The 24,353-nt window shown below is 38.3% G+C and overlaps 1 protein-coding gene across 5 annotated transcripts in view; it reads right to left on the minus strand.

Moving 5' to 3' along the window:
• Positions 1-24,353, minus strand: part of KCNQ5 (potassium voltage-gated channel subfamily Q member 5) — a 284,582-nt gene that overhangs the window by 88,005 nt on the left and 172,224 nt on the right. The gene's annotated exons all lie outside the window — the stretch shown is intronic.

Genomic DNA, 24,353 nt, shown 5'->3' on the forward strand with positions numbered 1-24,353 from the left:
TGCATATCCCACGTCCAACCCTTAGCTGTCACAGCACATGTTTGCAGATCCGAGCCAGCAGAACTGGTATTGCTCTGACACATATACTGTTGGTGGTAAGGATTATCCTTTCCCCTTGTACTGCTTCACCAACAATACCACTGTGCTAGGGAAACCATCTGTGAACTGGATCAGAAATGAGGTTCACTTTTACCCACAGTATTATGAACTGACTAATCAGCACCCAGTAATAATTGATTCTACTAATGCTTTGCTAAATTCATTCTTAAAACACTTATCAGTCATGCTGCACATTGAGACAACCAACAAAGAGCAGGCCTTTGACTTTTGTCTGAATTGCTGGGACTCATTAACTGATGTTCTAACCCACATGGATAGATATTGTAATTAATTCAGATACATATCCCTCCCTGACCTTATCTTGACACGTGAGCCTTTCCTTACACTTTCTCTCCTCCATCCAGCTAAGGAAGGGGAATGATAGGGAGGCTTTGGTGGGCACCCAGTGTCCTGCCAGGGTCAATGCACCACACTGTGAAACCTCTGACCCCAAAGATTGCAGAACTTGGCTGGAAAAGGCCATGGTCTGACTTTGAAGTGAGCTCTGATTTGAGCAGGAGGTTGGACTGGAAGACTCAGAGAAGCTTTTTTCAACCTACATACTTCTGTGTTTCTAACTACTGGATATAACATTAATATATTATTGCATCTGCATACACTTGAGCTTCAGGAGCTATGATTACTTTTTCCCATACAGACTTTCCATAGTGAGGTAATACAGGAGTGATATAAAATATCCAATATATTACCTAAAAATATAATTCTAGTCTTCAGAATTTCTAGTAGAAAAAATCTCTATCTGCAATGCAATAAGACTTTGGAGGCATATTTTGTAGCATATCTCTTAACTGCTGGGCAGAAGTTCTACTCTGAAAATCAAATATGATAGGAGCTTGCATATAAATTCTCTTAAGGACTGTAAATAAAATAGTATCCAGGAGGGTAAAGTGCAAATTTGACATACACCATTGGCAAGTCTTATCTTCTAGACTAGAGAAAGGTGAAGATCAACATATACTTCATTTAATAAAAAACTCAATCAAGACTTGTGGCATTCACATTCTCTGAACAGAGAGATATAACTCTCTCTCAGGGTTTTGCCTGGAGAAGCACAGAGAGGAGAAAAACAATTCTTATCTCTACTTGCTGCTCCTGTTGTTTTTGCACAGGTGGAACATGTTAGGAAGATTGTTTACCTGGAGGGACTTCCTAATTAGATTCTAGTGATGTTTTTTTTTTAATATTAATTAACCAATCACTCAAAGCTGTGCCTGACTGTCGGGAGACAGTAATGAGTTTTCTTTATTATTCTTTGTAGTATAGTACTCTTTAATATAGTATAGTGTAATGTAATATAATATAGTCTAATAAAGCAATTGTTCAGCATTCTGAATCAATGGAGTGAGATGCCAATGATTCCCTGTCTCAGGGGTGCCCTGCAATTTGATAAAGACTCATGCAATCTCAGGCACAAGTACAGGCTGGGCAGACAGTGGATCAAAAGCAGCCCCGGGGAGAAAGACTTGGGGATATTTCTGGACAAAAAGTTCAGGATGACTTGGCAATGCATGCTCACAGCCCAGAAAGTCAACCACATCCTGGGCTGCATCAAAAGAAGAGTGGCCAGAAGGTGAGGAAGGTGATTCTCCCTCTCTGCTCCTGTGAGACTGCACCTGGAGTGCTGCATCCCACCCTGGGGCCCTCAGCACAAGAAAGACATTGACCTGTTGGGACATCTGCCAGAGGAGAGCCACCAAACTGATCACAATGCTGGACCAGTCCACCTGTGAAGACATGCTGAGAGAATCAATGTTCCCTTGCTCCAGTCCCCTCAGAAGTGAAGGCTCCAGGAAACCTACCTTAGATCAGCCTTCCATTACCTTAATGGGGCCTGCAGGAAAGCTGGAGAGGGGCTTCTCACAAGGGCATGTAGTGATAGGACAAGGGGCAAGTCCTCAAACTGAAGGATGTAAGATATAGGTTACATACTAGGAGGAAATTCTTTACTGTGAGGGTGCACTGGAACAGGTTTCCCAGAGAACTTGTGGATGCCCCATTCCTGGATGTGTTCAAGGTCAGGTTGGACGGTGCTCTGAGCAACCTGTGAAAGATTCTCTGCACATGGCAGGGGGGTTGGAACTGGATGATCTTAACATCCCTTCCAACTCCAAACCATTCTGTGTTTCTCTTTTTCTATGATTCTGTAATTCTATGATAAGTGACAAAAATCCACCTTGTGAGCAATTTTTCTCCCCATCACTTCACTTTATAAAAATGGAAAAATCTCATAGAACATTACTGGTAGTTTCAGCTGCTACAGCCTTCAGATGCAATCCCCCTATAATTACATCCTACTGACATAGGCATAAATGCGGTTTCTTCTCATTAAGGCTTGCATGGAGGGCAAAATAAAATTAAGTGACTAAGAATTTACAGTAAAAGAATGTAATTTCCTTTTGCTGAATTTCTTTAGATCTGAATCAATTAAAATGACATTTGCTTACTTCCTTTGTGTTTAGGTATTAAAAATTTGTTTGATTTTATTCCTGTAATACCAACTAAATTGGAGGCCCAGTTGTACTGGGTCTTATCCAAACACACAATACCAGGGTTTTTTTGGAAGAGATTTCTTATAGCACAATTATGGAAAACAGACACAGCAGGAAAAAATAAAGTTTCTTGTTGCCATATCACAGTTGGAGACCATGGCACAGTAAAGGTAAGGGACTTGCCTAAGGCTACCCAGAAAGTCTTTACATGTGGAATAAACCTGATCCTTTTAAGTAACAGCCCAATCTTACACAAAACCATCGTCCATTTACCCCCCACTTGCTTTCCATAGTCTGTCAGGACTATGATTTAGAATATCACTGTGAGGTGTTTATTCACAATAGATGGGAAAAATGAGTCAGGAGAGGGAATGAGTACAGTTAAGCAGTGTATTAATCAAAATAAAAGCAAATATTCAGGAAAGCCAGGTGCAGTGTGGATTAGCACCTGGTTGACATAGTTCTGCAGTTTATCCATGAAAAGCAGAAACAATCCTCACAGCAATACACAAAAATAGCCTTGGAAAGAAATTTTTCCAAAATTCTGTAGATTTTGCTCAGTTTTTCCAGAAACTCACAACTTTTCCAGAAAAGGCATAGAGCATCATCATTACTACTACTATTTTTATTATTATTAAAGAACAAAAGAAAAATGTTTGTATTTATCCACCCACATATTCAAATATTGCCCCCAGTCCCTTATTCCTCCCTTCAGCACTGAATACTTCTTTTAGTGCCACTCAGTACATTATGTCTAAAATTAAACTGTAAGCAATTTTATGGAGGGGAGAAACCCAGTCCTACTATTCTGGCAAAATGAAAAGCATACATTTAGGTGCTGTAAAACACAACACTAGAAACAAAAGTGGAATCTTTTCCATAGTTTATATATCACTGAAGTGCTTTTCCCCCAAAGTAAACTAATAGTAAGGATTCACTTGCTATGATTTTAGTGCAATCTGTTTACTCAGGCCATGCAAAGAAAAGCACCTCTCCTTTTTCCCAGCTGGAGCTGAAGGCATGAAGGCTGCAGCAACAACTTTCACCTGGCTGAATGTTAAATGAGGATCTGCCCAGCAAAAAGAAATCCCTAAAGTCAAACATCACAGTGGTCAAAGTTTATCAGAAATTGTTCTTTCTCATTGTGAATTATTTCTCCAGTGACTGGTGAAGTGTAGATGATTGCATTAAACCCTGGATAGTAATTTGATAACTCTCAATAGAAGAAAAAGTATTTTCCCATGCCATCATTTGAACTGTGTGCTATGATACATGTTGTACAAGACCATGCTGCTGTAGGTAGAGAGTAGTAAAAAGCAAAACACAGAGCAATTATATTTGGCCTCTAGTGATTCAATCTGGATCATGTAATTGTTCAGGCTGAAAAAACCAGATGGTTTTTTCCTCATGCATTCAGTATCAGACAGTAAAACATATGCCTTAGGCAGCAACTTCCCATAAAATTATTCAAGTACTGCCATAGCCTTGTATTTTATGAAAAGCAGTAACTTCCATTTTGTTTCAGCAGTAATCAGTTTTGTTGCAGATCCTTTCATCTTATTCCCCTGCTCCTGAAAGCATATACTAATTGGAGAAAAGCCAGTTTATGAAAGATAATATAAGTCAGAAGCTTTGATATTTAATCAATCTGCCTCTCATAAACTTTTCTAATTGGTTAATTAGGACCTACCAATTCTCCATTTATATAATTTTCAGCAGAATTTTACTACTGTTTGATTTAAGATCTGTTCATATGGAAGAGGATGTTCAGCTTAAAGCAGTTGTTAAAACATTACTCAAAGAGTATCATGAGAAGAAAAAATGCACCCTGGGAAGATCTTTAAAAGCAATTTTGCTGCGTAACTTACTGCTAAAATTAAAATAATCAAAAGTTAAACATCTGCAAACTTTTGTGGCCTCTCCTGTAAATAATAAAAAAAATCACTGTTAAAGTGGCATAATTAAGCAATTAGGCCACCAGAGTTATTTTCTAGTATTATTTGAGGTCTGATTTAATCCTCATACAGGTAAGGGCACTCAGGATTATGACCAAAACTGTTTGCAAACTGTTGGCAGTGCCATTATCCTGGATTTTGTATGGAAGGTAGAAAATGTTTGAAAGCTTTTGCTAACTCTAACTACAACCAAAAAGTAGTTGTTACTTTTCTCCCTGGCATACTTATCCAGTTACTTGCAAATTTAAAGGAAGTTGTGTGCATTCATGAGGTCTGAGTCTTCAAAGAAGTTATTTGACCCCCTCCATAAGTAATTCTTTCCACAGCCGGGGCAGTGACCATGCTTTCTTGACAGTGATCAGGATCTTGCTGAGTTGAGTACCCAAGTGCTGCCTTTACATTATTTTTAATCCTGGAATGCATAAAAATCTGTGTGAGGCTTCAGATAAATACATATGCTGAAGATTATACTGGATGGATATCACCAATAGATACATTACAGTTTTAGATAAATGCATAAAATACCCAGAGAAAACCCTAATAAAAAAGGAAGGAGAGACAGTCTTCCATAGCACTTTTACACTTTCATGGGGACTATTAATTTTGGTGAACAATTCTCACAAAAAGCAAAAAGACAGATGTGCCTTGGCTAGATGTTATCAGCACTCTCAAGCGTCTTGATGTGTGAAAGGGAGAATTTACAGACTCAGTATCTCATGCAGCTGCTGGGGAAGACAGAAGAAAAAACAGCATCTCCTGGGCCAGGAGTTACTTTTATACATAAACACAATTTTCAAGGCACCAAGTTCCCACAGAGGAGGAATTATGCATGTTGTTGAGCTGAGAGCTGGTGCACCAGCTTCCATCCCAGAGCAGACGTGACTGCTCAAGGCAGGAAGGCAGCACAAACCTGTGAGCACCCCCAGCCTCTGGGCCCTTCCTGGTGCCTCTGAACAGTTATCAGAGCTGGGTGGGAATGCCCTCTCTGAAAGCTTATGGAAAAAGAAACACTGAAACATTCCCTAGCTTCAGGAAGAACTGAAAATGAAAACGTCATCTAATGCAGGCGTGAGATGGACATTTACACAGGTCCTGCAGTATCTCCCTTAAAAAGTAATCTTTTCAACATTCCTATAAAACAGATAATGCACTGCTGACATGGTGGAAAAGAATACAGTTTAACAGTTTTGATAGTGCAAGCCATGTGGATTAAATTTTCCATCATTTATAGTTTCAGTGTGACTTGTTTATGCAGGAAAATGAGATATGACAAAGGTTATTACAATTTGTTAAGAATGTTTGACAAAAGCTGCATGGAGAATAAGCGTTCTTCCATAGAAAAAGCTCATAAATTTCTTCTGTAGACTTCCTTTAAAATTACTTGCACTTCAACCTTTTCTTCAAGTGGAAGAGTGTAGCATGTTGAGGGCTTGTTACTGCACTGCCTTCTACCCAGAAATAGTACAGCCTTGGTCAGGGAGAGGTAGAGTATAAAGACCTCACAGTCTTAGAAAGGGAAAATAAACTAGATAGGAAACTTAACAAATAATTTTTGAGATGATAAAAAAAAGTATTGCCGCAAACCTGTCCTTTTATATATTCATTATTTGGGTTAACTGCTACTTTTTTTTTCAGAAATACAGAAATTTGAACAGAATTTAATGTCTGACTTTTTAAAGAACTGACCATACTGCTGAAGGAACTTTTTTAGAAAGGTGATTTTTGTCAGGCTGCGATGGATAATTTTGCTTTTAAAATATTTTTCATTCCAATATGGGATATTTACATTCTCTAAAATTTAGAACAGTTTATAAAGAATGAAACAGTTTACATTTCCAGTGTGAAAAAAAGTGTTGTCAGCCTAAATTGTTCTTTTCTGGCATATTTTTAAGGAATAATTTTTTTAGCAGTCTGTTAAGTGATTGTATTTGGCTTCTATTGACAAAACAATGAAGAGGCTATAACAGTAGATGATATCAAAACAAAGCAAATTAAATAGCTCAGGTACTAATGGGGCACAAATAAAAATGAACATTTAATAATCCATTCCATCATAGACAAAAATAAAACATCAAGGCAAGTTTCTCCAGGGTTTTAAAAAAGGAGGCATCATACTTCCTTGAGCAAGCACATTCACTCAAAAGAAAAGAAAAGAAAACAAGAAATGCTTTTTCTTAATGTTCAGAGATACTTTTGACCTAGATATTTTCCATTTTCATTTGCTTCAACAGGAGATAAAAGAAAATGAAGAATAAAGCATGTGCTCCTCCAGATTTTAACTACTTTAATGATTGGGAAGCATTATACTGATTTGCCTCAAATCTGTGGAAAACAACAAAATGCTCCTGTTATCACTCTCAAAGCATAGGTCTTTTTGTAGACCAACATTTTCAGATATGAATGCTTATTTAGTAAATCAAATCTGTACTTAGACAACTCTGTAGGTTTTTTCTTTTGCATCACATTGCTCCAACACCCAGTGACAAGTCTGGTAGCTTACACAGCGACCTTTGCTTGACCACAGATACTTCACAAGAAAATTAATTTACAATAGGAATAGAAACTGTGTTGTCTTTAACACTGAGCACAGGTTTCGGAATTTATATAATTTTTAAAAAAAATATACAAAATTAAGAGAAAAACTTTATTATAATGAAATAGAGAAAATTTAAAGAATTACAATATGAAGCTGCGGAAATGAAGACCAATATATAACCTTTTCTTTAAAGTAATTTTTCTATTTTAGTTTATTTTTTCTAACCTTTTTCACAGCCTAGTGCAAAGGGAAGTACTCAAATAACCTTTTTCTGTAAAAGTGCTTGCTAGCATACTGTACTTAGATGTCTTGCTAATGACAAAAATAATTCTTAATATAAGAAATGTATAGATGTGCAAGAAAGAAATGTGTTCTGTAATCACCAGCATAATCCACTAAAAAAATCAGGTTTTTGGGTTTTTGGATTTAAGATAAAAATATTGCCACTACCATTGGTTGGGGTTTTTTTAAGTAACAGAGCAAACTTAAAAGAACAGAAAGATTGTAGGACTGCTGGGTATTTTTTATGCCACAAGGGCTGCCTGTTTGCTTGGTGCTCAGAGTGCAAAGACAAGGTGTGATTTACTGCAGCAGGGCCAGACATGGTTACCTTCATTGTGTAATCGACCATCGGTGGCCAACGGTGCCAACACTGGCTCTGGCAGATAAAACTAAGAAGGAAATACACTGTGTTGGGAGAAAAATAGCCTGCTTACCCTATCCTCTGGAGTTAATCCCATTCACTGTGATTCAGCTGGATCCCTGAGTAATGTGAAAAGGAATGACCCTCCCAACGGCTGATGGTGGTCCACACCATTAAATGCTGAGGGCTGCCATTGGAATGATTTTGGCCTGGGTAAATCTTTCCTAGACAGTTCCTGGGTCTGGCCTGGGAGTTACCATGTATCTGGATGGAATTTTTATCTGCACTTTCCTGTACATATTTTACTACAGATAGGTCTGGATGTCAAGCCATTGTGTTGAAAAAACAGTATCAAACAAGCCTATTTAGCAAATCCGCTGTAATTTGCGGTGAGGATATTTCACATCCTGAGGATATATCACAGCACTAGCCTGCCAGAGTTCTAGAAGCGTTTGAACAATGCTCTCAGGACACATGGTGTGATTCTTGGGGCTGTCCTGTGCAGGGCCAGAAGCTGGACTTTAATGACCCCTGTGGATACCACCCAACTCAGAATATTCTTTGATTCTGTGATTTCAATACTGTTTTACATCTTAAGCAAAGGTAAAGACAAAATCTATTGAAAATTTAATCATTCAAATTCAGGTACCTGATTGACATATTTTAATAAAAACTTGGGATTAAGACAATTAGCCCAACTTGATTATAAGAGGTTGATACTGTGGGAATCACTCAAGTCAGCTGTAGCTTTTCACCTAAAGTATTTCATCCTATTGAAGAGCTCTGGAACAAAAATCAATTTCCTAATTTCTCTTATTTTTCTCCTGTACTATATTATATACTGGATTTTGCTTTGGCTTTACATTTGCTTTTCACTGAGATATAGTCAACAACATTGACAATTAGGGAGTTTTTCAGGGGAAAGGACACTCAAAGGCAGTCATACAAAGATACTGTACTGTGGTACGTGAGCAAATGGGATTTCTTTTCACCATATCTCTCAAGAAGGCATCTTAGCAACCCTTGGCTACTTCTACAATTTTTTATCCTTCCAGACACGTGAACAAAGAAGTACCCACAAGTTCTCCAATAATAGCTTTCCAGGCTGCAAAATAGCATGGTTGTTCTGGCAGCAATGCTCAAGTTTGTGATATAGATGAAGAATCTATGGGATACTTGGCTTTCTATGCGGATTCCAATTTATTTGCTGTCATTAAATGTGGTTATCTCAATGTTAACCAGAATAGTAGATAAGAAAATAAAGCACACTTTTAAAAAGATTTCTTTTTAAATAAAAAAAATATTTTAAGTAGAAACATCAGAACTTTGAGGTGTATTATACCACATTGTTACATCAGCCTGTGGTGGCTGTGGGAGAAATGGTACAAAGTGATAAAAAATCAGAGATACTAATTTATCTGATCACTTTATGTTGCTTCAGTTCAGGAAGCTGATTAAGACAGGAATGATTTATCATATTTAATACACTGAAATACAGAATAGTATTTTTGAACACTTCATTGTGGAGTGTTAAAAAGGAGAATGAGGAGGCAAGAGCAAGTCTATCCTGAAAAAACCCATATATTCATGATGGAATTAAAAAAAAAGTGGTAAGCATAACAGTATTTACAAGTCCAGGCTACCTTATAGCCCCAATGTCCCTCAGAGCTGCAACAGAAATCAAAGCAGCCACAAATGCCAGGGCTCATTAAATTTGGCAGAAATATGCCATAATTTTATCAAGAATTACCATTTAAAACGTTCTTCAATATAACAGGCTCTACATCTTCTTTCTCTAACTTTATTTACTCCTAGCAACTAATAGCTGGGTTTTGGTTTTTGTTGAAACCTTACAGTTGACTTCAGTGGAAGCATGGCTTGAGTTGGGAATTATGAGCTGACTCATAAATATCACCAGAACAGAGAAAATCCTGTTAATTTCCTATAGTTTTCTCCCAGTAGTAAACAAGGATATAAATGGAACACAGAATATTTTTCTAAGATAATGCACTGTTAGTATTAAACTTACTTCTAAGAATCAATCATGGCACTTTAGCTCAAGGGTGTTCAGTTTTATACCACACCATTAGTCTTGTCTTCCTTAATCTAAATAAGTCCTGCACTTTCTGGAATCTGAAGTGCCCTTTCTTGTTGTTAGGCAGCAGTACTAACAGACCAGACCCTGATGGCAGAAGCATGTGAGACTGCAGAAGAAGAACCCCATCTTGCAAGGTTCAAATGACAATGAAAATTTCATGAGTTTGACTTACTTACAGCAACACTTATCTCCTCTCTATGCTCATCCATATAATATTGACAGGAAAGAAGCACAAAGTTTCAAAACTGAGGGGGCAGTGGGGTGTCCACCTATTTTCTCATATGCCTAAGTTTCTTTGTGTTTAAAAGCAAAGAGCAGAAACACACTTTGTCAAGCACTTTGCAAGGTCTTGCTGGAGAGGGTACAACAAACAGCTTATGGCTTTGTATCACACACTACTTTGAGAACAGAAAACTTGCAGTGCTGTTTAGGTCTTGAGACCTAAAGGCAAGATGTAACACTTTTCACAATAAGCCTTTATTCTGTCTCAGTCTCTATAGTCAAAGCCCAACGACGTGACTCATTTACTCTATTTTTCAGGGTCTTTTATCTCGTAATCACTCCAGATGGAAAGAGTGTTACATAATTTCTTCCATGCACCAAACAAGATGTTCTGAGGTCCCTGCAAGGTGGGGCTGCAGGGCACCAGCAGTGCCTGCAGTGTGGGAGGGCAGCGCCTCGTGTGCCCACCTCTGCTGGGGGGTCTGTCAGGCTGCTGCTCACACCTCTGGCTTCCATGGGCCAAACCTGTGCCCGTGCGCTGCTTTGGCAACAATAATGTTTCCGTTTCAATAATTAGTTGTTTTATTAAATTCTGAATTGCAAAGGTTCTGGAACAAGTGTTGCGCTTATGCAGAATGTTAAATACACAAAGTGATCACTTTTGTTCCATATGGGGAAAAACTTGCCCTTTGATCTTAAACATATTAAAGCTGCTGCTTGCCTGTTTGAAACAACACATGAGGGTGCTTTTACTTTCCAACATTTTATCTTGCAGTGGCTTTCACTCTTTGCCAAAATTGTTCTGCTCAGAAATTTGTGTGAAACAAGTTCGCATTTATCAGACATATTGCAGGCACAGAAATAGTCTTATACAAATTTTATTTTAGCAGATCAGGTTCTTTTCACACAGGATGATCCTGTAAGCACTTATCTGAGTGCTTAAGGCCAGGCTGGATGGGGCTTTAAGTAATCTGATCTAGTTGCAGGTGTCCCAGCCTGCAGCTGGTGTATTGGACTCAGTGATCTTTAAAGGTCAGTTCCAACCCAACCCATTCTATGATTCTGTGATTCCATGTGCACAGTTTGATCAGAGATGACTGTGAGTACATACTGCTGAACACTGCATGCTTCCAAGGCTGGAGAAGAAGCCCTGGAGATCCCCTTGTTAACCACACAGATGAAGTCAGTTTCTTGGAGCTTCCATATACAGTGTTAGCCTTCAGTAGTTGCATGGACCATACTAGTAAACACAATTGTAACTCCCCAAAACTGGGGAACAGACAGACATGCATCTCTGCTAGAAGGAGAAAAACACCTCTGTCAGTACAAGGAGGTCCAGTTAGTTGGTATATTTCAGCTAAGAATGACTCCAGGTTCTTTGAGAGCCAAAGGAACACCTCTCTGACTCCCAACACAGCATAATACTCTCTTCAGTGTACTCAGTCCAGACAACTCCAACATAAGACACAGCAGTGTTGTTTTCCTATATTAACAATGTGAAGCTGAGATACATGGTAATTTTGCCTCCTACAACTCGTAAAGGTTCACATTAAAAATCAGTACAGGGTAGGCAATGAAGAGCTCTTGCAAATTGTGAGCCTCTGAGAGTCTAAATTTATAACTTTCTCTAAAATATAAAATGAAGTGCACAGGAGAAGTTTGGTAGAATTGACAATTTGTCCTTCCTAGGCTAGGAGTGATTTAAGCTATGTAAGCCCTTCCAGCACAGCCAGGAATTGTTCTTAATTGAGATACACCAGCTGACTGCACCTCCTTGTAGTGAGAGCACTGTTTTTCTCTTTCCAACAGAGATGCATGTCTGCCTGTCTCCTAATTCCTCAGATAGCCTGACAAGTGGAAGAGTGGATGCAGGGTGAGCCAAAACCATTTTATGTATTTATGTGCAAAAAACAAATTCTGCTCTTTTCACGTTTTGTGATCCATTATGAACATTTATTTATGTAGCTTTATAGAATGAATGTTGAACAGGACTGGGTATCTTGATTTAACTGAAAAATAATGTAGCATCCATTCATATGAGAGCACACAGATGAAAAAGTAACCAAATCAACCAAAGCAACAGAAGATCATTTAGTCAAACCTTCCCATAAAACTGTATGAAATAAATAGCTTTTTAGTATGCCCACAGCATCACTGAACTCAGACAATCACAGGCAAATAAATAGCCAATAACCTGTCTGTTAGAATCAGCATATTAATCCCTAATGAAACAATAGTTACACAGACTTCTTTTACAAAGGAAATTCATAAAAATCACAGTCCTACATTGGCTGGAAGGGACCTGCAGCAGTTATCTTGTCTAGCCCTGCAGAAAGCAAGTTCAATTACATCAGCTTGCTCAAGGTCGTGTCCAGTCGAGTGGTGAGCGTCTGCAGGGAAGGAGGCTGTGACCTCTCTGGACAGCCTGCTACAACACCTGACTGCCTGCTCAGTTACATTTTTTTTCTTAACATGTAGTTCCAATTCTTACATAACATCACATTACTCCTCAAAGTCTAATCATCAAGCAGTTTTGTTATTTTTTTTACCAGCTCACCAGACTGCATCACTCAATCTACTGTGTTAAAAACAAGTTGTCTTCATGAGCTGGGATGATGGGATAGTCTGCATTCTCATCCTTCTGGTGCTATTCTCTCATAGCTATTCATCCTTATCCCAATAACCTCACTGAGTTTGTTTCTTCTAGTTGTAAAATTAACATTCATCACTGAATCACAGAATGGCAGACTCACAGAATGGCAGAATCACAGAATCATAGAATGGTTTGGGTTGAAAGGCACCTTAAAGGTGATCTACTCTCAATATCAAGACCCCTGAACTCAAAATAACTTCACAGTTCTCAGCAGTATTCTCATTACTTGCATTTCTATTCTTAGCACTTTCTTTCCTGTTATTTTGCTGGTTATTTTTCCTGCAACCCAGGCAAGAACAAAGCTAAGCCACTGTCTTTGCTATAAAGATAGACATGGGTTTACTTTGTTGTAACCTGACTTACTTGTTCATATTCCTCTTATCTTGTCAGAGAGTTTTATTTCAACTTACTGAAAAGACACGAAATATCACCAAACATGTGCCAATGAAGTAAAAAAGGATGCATGTTAAGGATATATTCATTATATAAATTATTATTTCTTTACCAGCACTGAAGGAGTTACCAAAAATCCAAAATTGGATTTTCCAGCAATTAGCTGGTATCTTCAGACACAGAAGCCCTGAGCAGCTGTTTTGAGCTGCCATACTTAGCAGTACTCATTTGAATGTGGAGCACTTTTGAGGCTCAGTGCAGTGATTAAATGCCCAGGCAGAGGTTTGAATGTCCAGCAGTGCAGCACTTTCATTTGGAAACGTATTTATCATCTCTTTAGCAGATGTGTGATGTCTTTCAATGTGTTTCTTCTAGGTGTGTCCAGTAGGTCCTGCTACACCTGCCCACCTTATCAGCTTTTTTGAGTTTAGGAGAAGAATGAAGATTTGCAATGAGAGAAATACAGGATCTGTTTGAAGACAAAAAGGCTACTTCAGCCTTCAGCCAGTGTGCTGTAATGCAAGCACAACCAGGGTGGCTGGAAGGCTTTTGCACAAATGTAGACCATCAGAGAGAATTACTTACAAAAAATGAATATTCACATAATTCTTGGAGCTTATGACTGGGTGTGACCAGGAGTTCACTTAGCCAGGCTTCTGAAGAGTGCAAGTGACTGCAGTGTTTCATGTGACTGACCTTTTCCATGTTTTTGGGACATGGGAAGAGCACAGCCCATCCACAAGGCCCTGCAGCTGCAGGCATCATATAAAAAGGGCTATGCAGGCAGATCTTGGCCTGCTTGTAGAGAAAAGCAAAGATACCTACTGAGTCCCTGACGATTTGATCTGCAGGAAGACCTTTTCTTAACTCTAAATTTCATCTCTAGCACTTAACAAGAAGTAAAATGCAGCTTTTTGCTTCAGAGGAAAGGGGAGAGGGGAACTAAAAGTTTTTGACTGATTTTTCTTCACAGACCAAACAAAAAAACTCCAAACTGTCCCACTCAGTTGCTTTTGCCAGTTGCTTCAGGAAGTCTGTGGCTGGCTGAATGGGGATCAGGTGACAGATAAATGAAACATTTGAAAGTTTCTCTAAATAATTTGATTTTTCCAGATTTTAAAAAAGAAAAGTCAGCTTGGTAATTCAAGTCCATATGAGTCTGCTTTCTCATGGCATAAAGTTTGCTATGAAGTTCTTTGCCATTTCACTGTCTGTTCCACCACAGACCAAAGCCTGTCCAGCCCTCAGTAGTGGCTGGTAGCAGATATGAAAGGAATACTGTGGAGGAGACAAGCAGGTTCTTTACCAGCAGGCTGCGGCTCAGGGGCTTCCTGAACCTCAGACTGAGAATCTGAATGACTCTGCTGCTATCATGTTATTAATCTCAGTTCTGGAAACTTTTAGCATGCATTCAAACTGTGAATGCTTTACAAAATCTAAGAAACAGCACTATGAACATGTATATTTTCATTTGTTCACCTGAACCTACTCCTTAGAACTGCCCTGTTGCCACCTCTGTGTGGCATTCTGAGTGGCTGTCAATCACCATTCCTGTTAATTTAATCTGTTTGCATCTTGGCTTTTTAAATCCTTATTATGTGCTGCTACTGAAGAAATAATTTTTCAGGAACTAGGGAAGTTACAAACAGAAGCGAGCTCTGATTTCCAAATTCTAATCCAATGACCACTGAACCCAGCCCATGTCAGGCCAAGCAGGTTTGCAGCATTAATGAATGCTGGTATCTATTTTCCATGACTCACCGTGAGGTGACATGTCTGGAATAATCTCCATCTGCCAGCTTCTGTAGCTTCATGACCAGATCTGTTTTGTGCAGACAGCTACACTATGAGGCTGAGCCACTCAAGTGCTTTAACTGCGTGTACAGTACCTAACATTTCTGCTTTGCACCACAGGACCATAGCATATTGTTCTTACATAATGAGACACTGCTGTTTCAAAATATGTTTATAACCTGCCTGATACAGAGGAGCTGGCTGGGACCACACAACTTAATTTCAAAACTGCCTTTTTTTATTATTGCAGCTCCTAGGTAAGTTTCATATCAGACGTACGGATGAAAAATGGGGCTAAAATGGAGCATTTGGAATAGCATTACAAAACATCCAAGGGGGAAAAAAATCTCTAACTGGCAAATATATTGTGTAATCTGCCCATGATTTGTAAAATCTGGATGAAAAATGGGGTTAAAATGGAGTATTTGGAATAGCATTCCAAAACACCCAGGGGAAAAAAATCTCTAACTGGCAAATATATTGTGTAATCTGCCCATGATTTGTAAAATCAAGATACAGTGTGGGTCGCAGTATCACAGAATGGGTCAAGTTGGAAGGGACCACAGTGGGTCGTCTGGTCCCACCTCCCTGCTCAGAGTCATCCCAGAGCATGTGGCAGAGGAATGTGTCCAGAAGGTACCTAAATATCTCCAGTGAGGGAGACTTCACATCCTCCCTGGGAAATCTGTTCTGGTGTCAGTCACTCACACAATAAAGAAGTTCTTCTTCATATTCAGGTGGTAAGTTATTACCCATTGCCTCTTGTCCTGTTGCTTGGCATGACCAAGAAGAGCCTGGAAACCTGCTCTTGGCACCCTCCCTTCAGATAGTGACAGACATGGATGAGGGCCCCTCTCAGTCAACTCTTCTCAAGGCTGAACAGGCTCAACTCTCTCAGACTTTCCTTATAAGAGAGATGCTCCAGTCCCTGCTCCAGGAGCTCCCTATCTCCTGTGTCCTGAGTAGCCCCAAACCGGACACAGAACTCCAGATTTGGCTCACTAGAGCTGAGTAGATGGGCAGGTTTACCTCATTCGACCTGTTGGCAATGCTCTTCCTAATGCACCCCAGGATACCACAGTTCCTCAACAAACAAATATAAAAAGTCTTCAGCTCATTAATCTCTGGAAAAATCAAATTGCTGCTCGCAGCTTCAGTGACTCCTGGTCCCCCTAGAGTCAGCAGAAACTTGTCTTGAATATGGAAGACTAAAGCTGGACCTTGGGTAATTACTGCACAAATGCAAACAGCTTGCTTTTAAAAAATTCTTCTGTGCATGTTGAATGTATGCGATAGATTTAAACAACATCATAAATGTAAACTGTACTTGAGAAAACTGTGCAGCTGGTAGAGTCCATAAAGATAAAAGAAATGTTTCCATAACATTTAATTTTAAGTTGACATTTATATAACAAAACTATGGTAAAGCTATGTTTAGCCGAAGTTGTTTGCATATTTTGCATCTGTATCACCACAGGCTCTCTCCCTCATTTATATAGATACCACATTTTGGTAACCACATTTATATAGCAGAGGCAACAGCTACCGCAAAAGGAAAACTGAAAACCAGAGAATTTGTAACATTTGGATAAACAAGCCATCAGTCTTCGTGTTGTAACTAATCAACAACTGGATGTGTGCACTTTTGACTAAAGCAATTGGCCTGTTTTGAGTAACAGTCACAGAGCAGAGTTCGTACCAAGTTCTTGAACATTTAACTGTGAAAATATCTCAATTAATATGATTTCAGTTTCTCAGACAGAAACCCATTATTCTGAGATTATTTTCCTTAGCAACAAGGCCATAGAAATGTATTTTTTCAGTCCCATTGGCTTAGTAAGGAAAATGCTTAACATAAGCAGATCCCTTCCTGACTGCCACTGCAATATAGAGAAGTTTTCCTTGATACACAAAAAGGGTACTTTTTAAGAGATGCAGAAATGAGCAATTCTCACGTTTGTGGGGTGGCATTCCATCCCTGACAGAATTAGCAAGAGTTTTGCTGTCAACATTAATGAGGTTAAGACTTCCTGAATCAGCTGCTTTTTTCATAACAAATCTGGTTGAGAAACATGTATCAGCTGCAGTAAGCTATAGCAAAGATGGGTCTTCACTGCACCAAAAGGTGCGAGGACACAGTGAGACCACAGGGTGTGTCAGCCTGACAGGGTCAGCTTTAAATGAGCTAACTTGAGTTCTGACAAAATGCAGCCAAAGCAGCACAGAGGTTAGCTCAGGCTAGCTGGCCCATTATTCACCCAGCTTTCCAAACAGGCTGTGTAATTCATGCTTGTGCTCCAGCCTGGCACCATTACACTACTCTCATATTCCCAGGTTGACTGCATAAAAACTAGCTCACGAGTGTCCACAAAAGCTCCTGCTGACTTACATTTGAGATTTTGAAGGTGTAAGAGTCCAACTTACCACACAATATTTAAAATAAACTTCTCTAAGGATCTCTTATGGAAGAATATTATTTTTATCTTTGTCACCACACAAACAGATATTCTTTGTAAATGTCCACAAAAGCTCCTGCTGACTTACATCTGAGATTTTGAAGGTGTAACTTCAAAGTGCAACTTACCACACAATATTTAAAATAACATTCTCTAAGGATCTCTTATGGAAGAATATTATTTTTATCTTTGTCACCACACAAACAGATATTCTTTGTGGGCCTAAGGAAAAGCAAGTTTTTAAAAAATAACTGAATATCTTTAATAAACACTATGAAAGCCTGAAAATTTCAGTGAAATGGGAAATTTAGGAAAAGCTGTGCATCATAATCAGCAAATTCCAGGGCTTAAAGTGTCAATTAGGTCAATTATGATACCAGTGGACTATGAAAATACAGAGAAGCCATTTCTCACTACTGTTGGTCCTTGGAAATATATTAATAGAAGTGAATCCAAAAGAAATAAATGATTACATATCACACACCTTGATAATCAATGACTAAATGTCTTAGGAAGATGCTGAGGACACTGTTTCAGCCAGCATCTCCCTCCCTGCTACAGTGCTGAGAATTACATCAGAAGCAGTAATACAGAACAGCATTAATCAGTTTTGTTTATGAAGGGAAACTACTTTCTTAGTAAATCTTCCAGCTCTTTTTAGAAACCTCTAAAATTTGAAATAGTAAGTATTTTTGCACGCAAGGGTCAACAACGAAAGACAAGCCTTGAAGTCAAAGAAATGCGTGCATGGAAACAGCGCAAAAATCAAGACTGAAACCAAGATTCAGCTTTCTGTTGCAATGGCTGCAAAAATGCTTAGACCTGAGGGAACACTTTCTAAGGGTGTTTAGCTGCAAGTGTGGAAATATGTATTCAGTGAGATGTTTTAGATGTTCCTCAGATTTTGCACCTTCTACAGTCTTCCTTCAAAATTTAGCCTAAGAAATGTGATAATAGTTTTATTATTTTTGCCCTGAAAGACATATAGAGGATTTCAAATATTGGTTCTATGAATGACAACATGGTCTGACTACAGTTTAATAAGAATATTCACTTGTATAACACACTATTTTGAAACAAAATTAGTGATACATTGCTGATAATGGTTAAAACCAACTGACTGCTAAGAAGAATCACCTCTAAGAAGAGTGATTGAAATGAACTGTGCAGCTTAAAATATCTTCCCATTGCTAAAAAATGCATTTTCCAGCATTAAATCAGAGAAAAGAGACTTTAGACTGTAATATTTAGGTGGCAAGTTGTAGTTCCTTAAGCATGTCTGGAAAGTGTTCAGTATACAGGAAGCACAGTCTTGGATGGAGTATCACAGGCTTAGACATGAGATTAAGAGCCAATTACAACTCCACATTATTTCAGGACATCAAATCCATGTTTTCTCCAATTAATTTTCTATCTTGCAGGCTTCTCTTATTAACAGTGCGGGTGAGAGACCATTGGCTTCATTTCCCAATCTTGGATGGAGGCTTAGACATGAGATTAAGAGCCAATTACAACTCCACATTATTTCAGGACATCAAATCCATGTTTTCTCCAATTAATTTTCTATCTTGCAGGCTTCTCTTATTAACAGTGCGGGTGAGAGACCATTGGCTTCATTTCCCAGACCTGAGTGTCACCCTGAGAGGAGTTCCCAGTGAAGAGACACTTGATGCTACAGAGCTGGAGACGGATTGCAGGGAATAGCATTATATATACAGAGCCCCTGCATGGGCTGTGAAAAAAACCAACCCAACCTTCATTTTGCACTTTGAAAACCTTGACAAGTCAAGAAATCTTTAGGCCACGCTCTTGTTAAGACAGCCTTGAAGACAAAAGAAACTAAAGGTAGCATTTTATGTTGTATAATACTGGGAATAATGACACAAAATATAACAGAGGCTTAGTTAAGGATAACATAAAATGGAATTCAGTAAATGAGTACTAAGGTGTTTCTTACATAGCATGGTGTAACAGCAACAAACCCCAAAACAATTGAAATTATCTTCAAGTATTGCAAATGATAACAAAATGATTTTCCACATTGCACAAGCAAAGAGTGTTTTTGATAATAAGAGATAAAAGCAAGGCTTTGTCCCCAAAATGATAGCAAGATGAGAATGGAAGTCTTGCAGAGGAAATATTGTAAGGATATTCAGCATGAATGTAGTGAGATTCTGCAGTGAATCTCACTGCAGAGCATTCTGGGAGCATGAATGAGTGCTGGTCATAGCTTTGTGTTAGGACATGTAACTGCCTATTCCCATCAGGAGGGTCAAGAGAGGAAATGTAAAGAATAAGTGACAATAGAACACTTGCCAAGAGTCCACAGCAAAAGATCATGCAGCAGGAAATAAACAATCAAGGGTAACTGAATCAGAGCAATAAAAGAAATAGAGGGTCAAATCAATTTTTTTCTACTGTTTTTGTTCTCTGTTGCATAAGCATATTTAATTCTTTCATTTCACTCTAACAAAAAACATTTCTGAGAATTCTTTTGTTAAAGAGTGGTACTCTTTCATATACAAAGGTCTCCACTGTTTGGATTGTGTTTCTATGTTCTGCTGACTTATCTAGTGGATATATAATGTTGAAATTACAAAGTCTTACAGACTAAGTAACAGCGTTTACTGAACTTTGGAATAAAAGCTAAGTAGCTTCAAATGACTTGAAAGTTATAAAAAGAAAAAAGGAAAAAAAACTTAGAAAGAAAGATGAGATAGATTATGGAACAATAGCCTGTTAAAATAACCTAGTCTAATTTTTATAGCTGCTCAAGTGCTCAAAACATAGCCAAATTTCCATGATGCTACTGACTTAATGCCTTTGAAGACTTACGCCAACAGACTTCTCATGCGAACAAAGAAAACAAAAAAATATCTTTTCCATGAGTTACATACAAATCTTAAGTTAACAGGATCCAGATAAAAAGGTAATAACAACAGACAAGATTAATAAACTACACGAGCACACACACTGCATTGGCAGCAGGTTTCCATCAGCTGGAATCCTCAGGCTTGCCCTTCACTTCTAAGCTCCATGTAGTTGTATTAAACAGATGTCAGACACAATTTTACTGCACAGGAGGAGTCAAGCATCCAAGCCCTCCTTTGACCTAAGCCTCTTTGAAAAGATGGTGTGTTTCATCAGAACCCATTTTGTGGTCCACTTGTTATCTTAGAGGCAGGTCAACAGAATAGCTGCCAGTCAAAAATTCTCTCTCCCACCCATCCAGGGGAGCATGAGATTTAAAACAAAGGTTTGGGTCTGGTGTGGGAGAAAATATCTGGAAAAACATATCTAGAAAACCCAATGAATGTGATGAGATGGGAGTTCAACTACTATAACATACACCTATGCTTCTTAAAAAAAAAAAAATCAAAAATCCTACCTTAAAAAGATGAGGAAAAAATGTAGTATCTGGCAATTACTGACCTTGAAAAATTATTCTCAGTGTATTGCTCTCTCTTCCAGGCAGTGTAGCAAATATCTAAGTAGCACTGCAGATGGACACTCTAACAAATACCACTTCCAGTGAAAGCTCTCCTTCCAGCATCCACAAACAAATGCGTGCTGCTGACACAGCATCTTTCAGTTGCCCACCCAACTTCCCAGGAAAATCTCAGTCCCACACAAAACCTGCAAATTTATATGCAAATCACCTCCTTTCCTCTAAGCTAGCTTTTATGGAGTGGAATAAAGATTTCAGACATATATTTGGAATTCTCTTCTCTGCTAAAGTGGGAGAAAAAAGCATGTTGGGATTGTCCACAGGAAGCATGAACTTTCTCTTATTCAAGAAGACTTCTTCATTTCATCTTCTGCATGGATTAACGCCCAGTTTTCATATTTTCAAAAACACATTGAATGTTATGACAAAATCAGCATCAAACCCCATTTACTGCCTAACATTTTATGCACATATAACATATGTAGCAATTTTGAAGACAACATACTTATTCCTTGTTTGGCATTCAAAAGAGAGTCACCACATTTCCTTCCCCTTGCCTGCGAAGGACCCTACCTAAAATTGGGTAGGTAGATGGTCTTCTGGCGCCTATGTATAAAATCTGATCTAGCAAACCTTTAAATCACAGGCTGCTTAACATCAGTAATTATCCTGCTCTCTTATTTAAAAGACAGCAGCTGCTTTGCTTGTCTCCAAGGCTGGAAGTGGCCCAGGCTGAGCAGCTCTTGGCTATGCAAAGGTCACTGACATAATCCATGATCTGGCAGGGTTCAACTCAGCATTATTCATTTACCTGTTCCTGTTCTAGCAGACATTCTTGCTCCCTCAACTCATTCAAAAAGCCTTAGTCCTCCAGGGAAGAAATCCATTCCAGCCCTGGACATATTAGGATTTTCCCCCATACTGAGATGCAAAACAGCTAAATGACAATTAAAAACTATTTTCACATTCTCCATAATTCTAAATCTAAAGAAATTAGAATTCTTTAAATATTTATTCAGCACAACCAAGTATAAAGCTTTTCCAGAAAAAAAGGAAAAGTGTATCCTAAAGGAGGAGACTCACTGGTGAGTTCCTTCACAGAAGACTGAGGAAACCCTCAACTGGCTTACTTAGCAATTTGACATATCAAAAATTCCTGATATCTCACATATTATTATTATATTACTGATGCAAATAATAATTTGATGACTTATAGATCTGCTTCTTAAAATAAAGTGTAATACTTTTGCCAAGGAATATATTTTTGCTACAGAAAAAATACTCTAATTAATAGGTATCATGTTCTGTGTGTACAAAAACATGGGAATCACCAATTATTCAGGTAACCTTCACTCTTCATTTTGCTCTTTATTGCCACCAATTAAACTGTAGTGCAATTCAATTATTTTTAAGTCATATATTAACTGTGTTTTACTCTTATATATTTGAAATATGAGGTGGAGGGTTCACCTTTAGGCAGCTCCCACAAAGACATCAGCAGCTTGGTTAGCTGGTTATGGTGCTCTGAGCAGGTATTTTTAGGATGAAGTATGTTTAATAAGTTTTAGATTTTAAGTTAGGAATTAGGAAATTAACTGTTTTTCATAAGAACAATGGCATGTCCTAGCCAAAGTCCATCTTCCCTTTCTGTCTGAAAGCTTTCAGCCAGAGCAATACAGATGAGAGTATGAGAATCAGGGAAGCATATGGAATACTCCTTTAGTGCAGCACAGAACCTTCCAGTGCCAGGCACAGTATCTTTGTATTTAATATCTGTTGACACGTTTATCTTTGATAAATCTGCTTAGCTTCTTCCACCTGTTATCTTAAACATTGTGCCAATGTAAAAGCATTAAAGGGTCTCTCTATTCACTGTAAAAACTTTGAATCATTCATAAGCAGACATCTTTACTGCAAATGTATGTCTGACTATTGCTATTATTACTAAGCATGATGTCTCAAATTAGATATAGACTTAAAATATTCCTCCAGGCCATTTTCTTAAATCAAAGGATTTTTTGGCAGGTAGATCAAACATGACTCTATGAAAGATATACCTTGGGGCAGAATTTTTCTTATCTATTTAGATTTCAATTTAGGGATATTCTGTGTAATGTCAGCAAGACACATGTCAGACAGATAATTTGTAAATAAACCACCAAGATTTTGAATTATACAGCTGAGATCAGAAAATAGAGGCATGCTCCAGATATCATGCTTAAATGGCAACAAATGCATGGTAAATAAATCATCTGTGCCTCAGGTACTATAAATGTATTCCAAATTGTTAGACAGGGACAAGATCAGAGCTCATTATTGGGGTGGACAACTCACCTGCTAGTGCCAAGCTTAAGGACTGGGGTATCCCAGGGTTTCTCAAATGGTGCTAGATTGCTTATTTTAGACAGCTTCCACCCTTGAAGTAGACTTTCAGGTGAACCAAATTGATCTTCTGGCTAACTGAATATGTATGATCAAGTCTGCATGGTGAGCTTACCCATGGAGATGCAATTCTGTTGCTAGCATCATACCTTTTGTATTTTCAGCCTCCAGCTACTGCACTGGAAGACGGAAAGACTCCTAGAGATCGTGAGTCAGAGCTATCAATGCCACGTAGATGTTTAAGAATCTTTAGGATATTCCAAATGTCAGGAGATGTTCTCATTTTATGCAACAGAACACAGTGCCTAGTGTGCCTTCAGGCAATTACATGTATGCTAATAAAATATTCAAGACTTGAGCTGAAGCCCACCCTTCTGACAATGTCACCATTTGAAAGGTCCCTCTGAAATTTATACTGTCTAAAAGTACATATGACATTGAAAGAAAAAAATGCATTCCCTAAGTTACTTCTGATGGATCATAGATATTTTTACTGCAACTTATACTGTACTAATTTTTTTTCTCACTAAGGTGATACAGGGAAGTGCACTGTTAAAAGTTTAATCAGAATGTTCAGAGAACTGAGAAAAACACCACAAAACCTAATTCCTTGTGATAAACTCACCCCTAGGCCCAATATTAGTATCACTTTTGTGAATATAGCAATAGAATTAGATCCACTGAGGCTGATTTTACCCTCAGAGAAAAAACAGATTTAGGCTCAGAGAATTAAGGAAAAAAACCCCAGAGGACTATGTTTCCTTCCCGCAGTAAACTAATCAAAGGCACAGTGATTGCTGTCCAACATTTTCAACAAAATAAACAATTCTAAAAAATATTATTAGAATTATTGCAGAAATTTTTCTCTCTTCTTTCTTGCAGAAAAAAAACCAAACTGGCAATGCCAAGGAAAAAGACATACAAATATATATATATATATATATATATATATAGTATATTAGGTTTTTGCACAGATTTCAAGAAAGGAGAATGTCCATCCAAAGGCTTAGTCCTCAAGTGTAATGCAAAGATTAGTGCATGGCAAAGCTGTTTCACTGCAGCGGCTACAGCAGCAAATGTGGAAGCTTGTTGAGAAACTGTGAGGACTGACTTTACCTCCCTGCTGCTTGGAGCAACATTTACCCAATACAGTTACCTTCCCCA

Source organism: Passer montanus, unplaced genomic scaffold (assembly GCF_014805655.1).
Source record: "Passer montanus isolate IOZ18808 unplaced genomic scaffold, ASM1480565v1 scaffold11, whole genome shotgun sequence".
In the NCBI taxonomy this organism is placed as follows: Eukaryota; Metazoa; Chordata; class Aves; order Passeriformes; family Passeridae; genus Passer; species Passer montanus.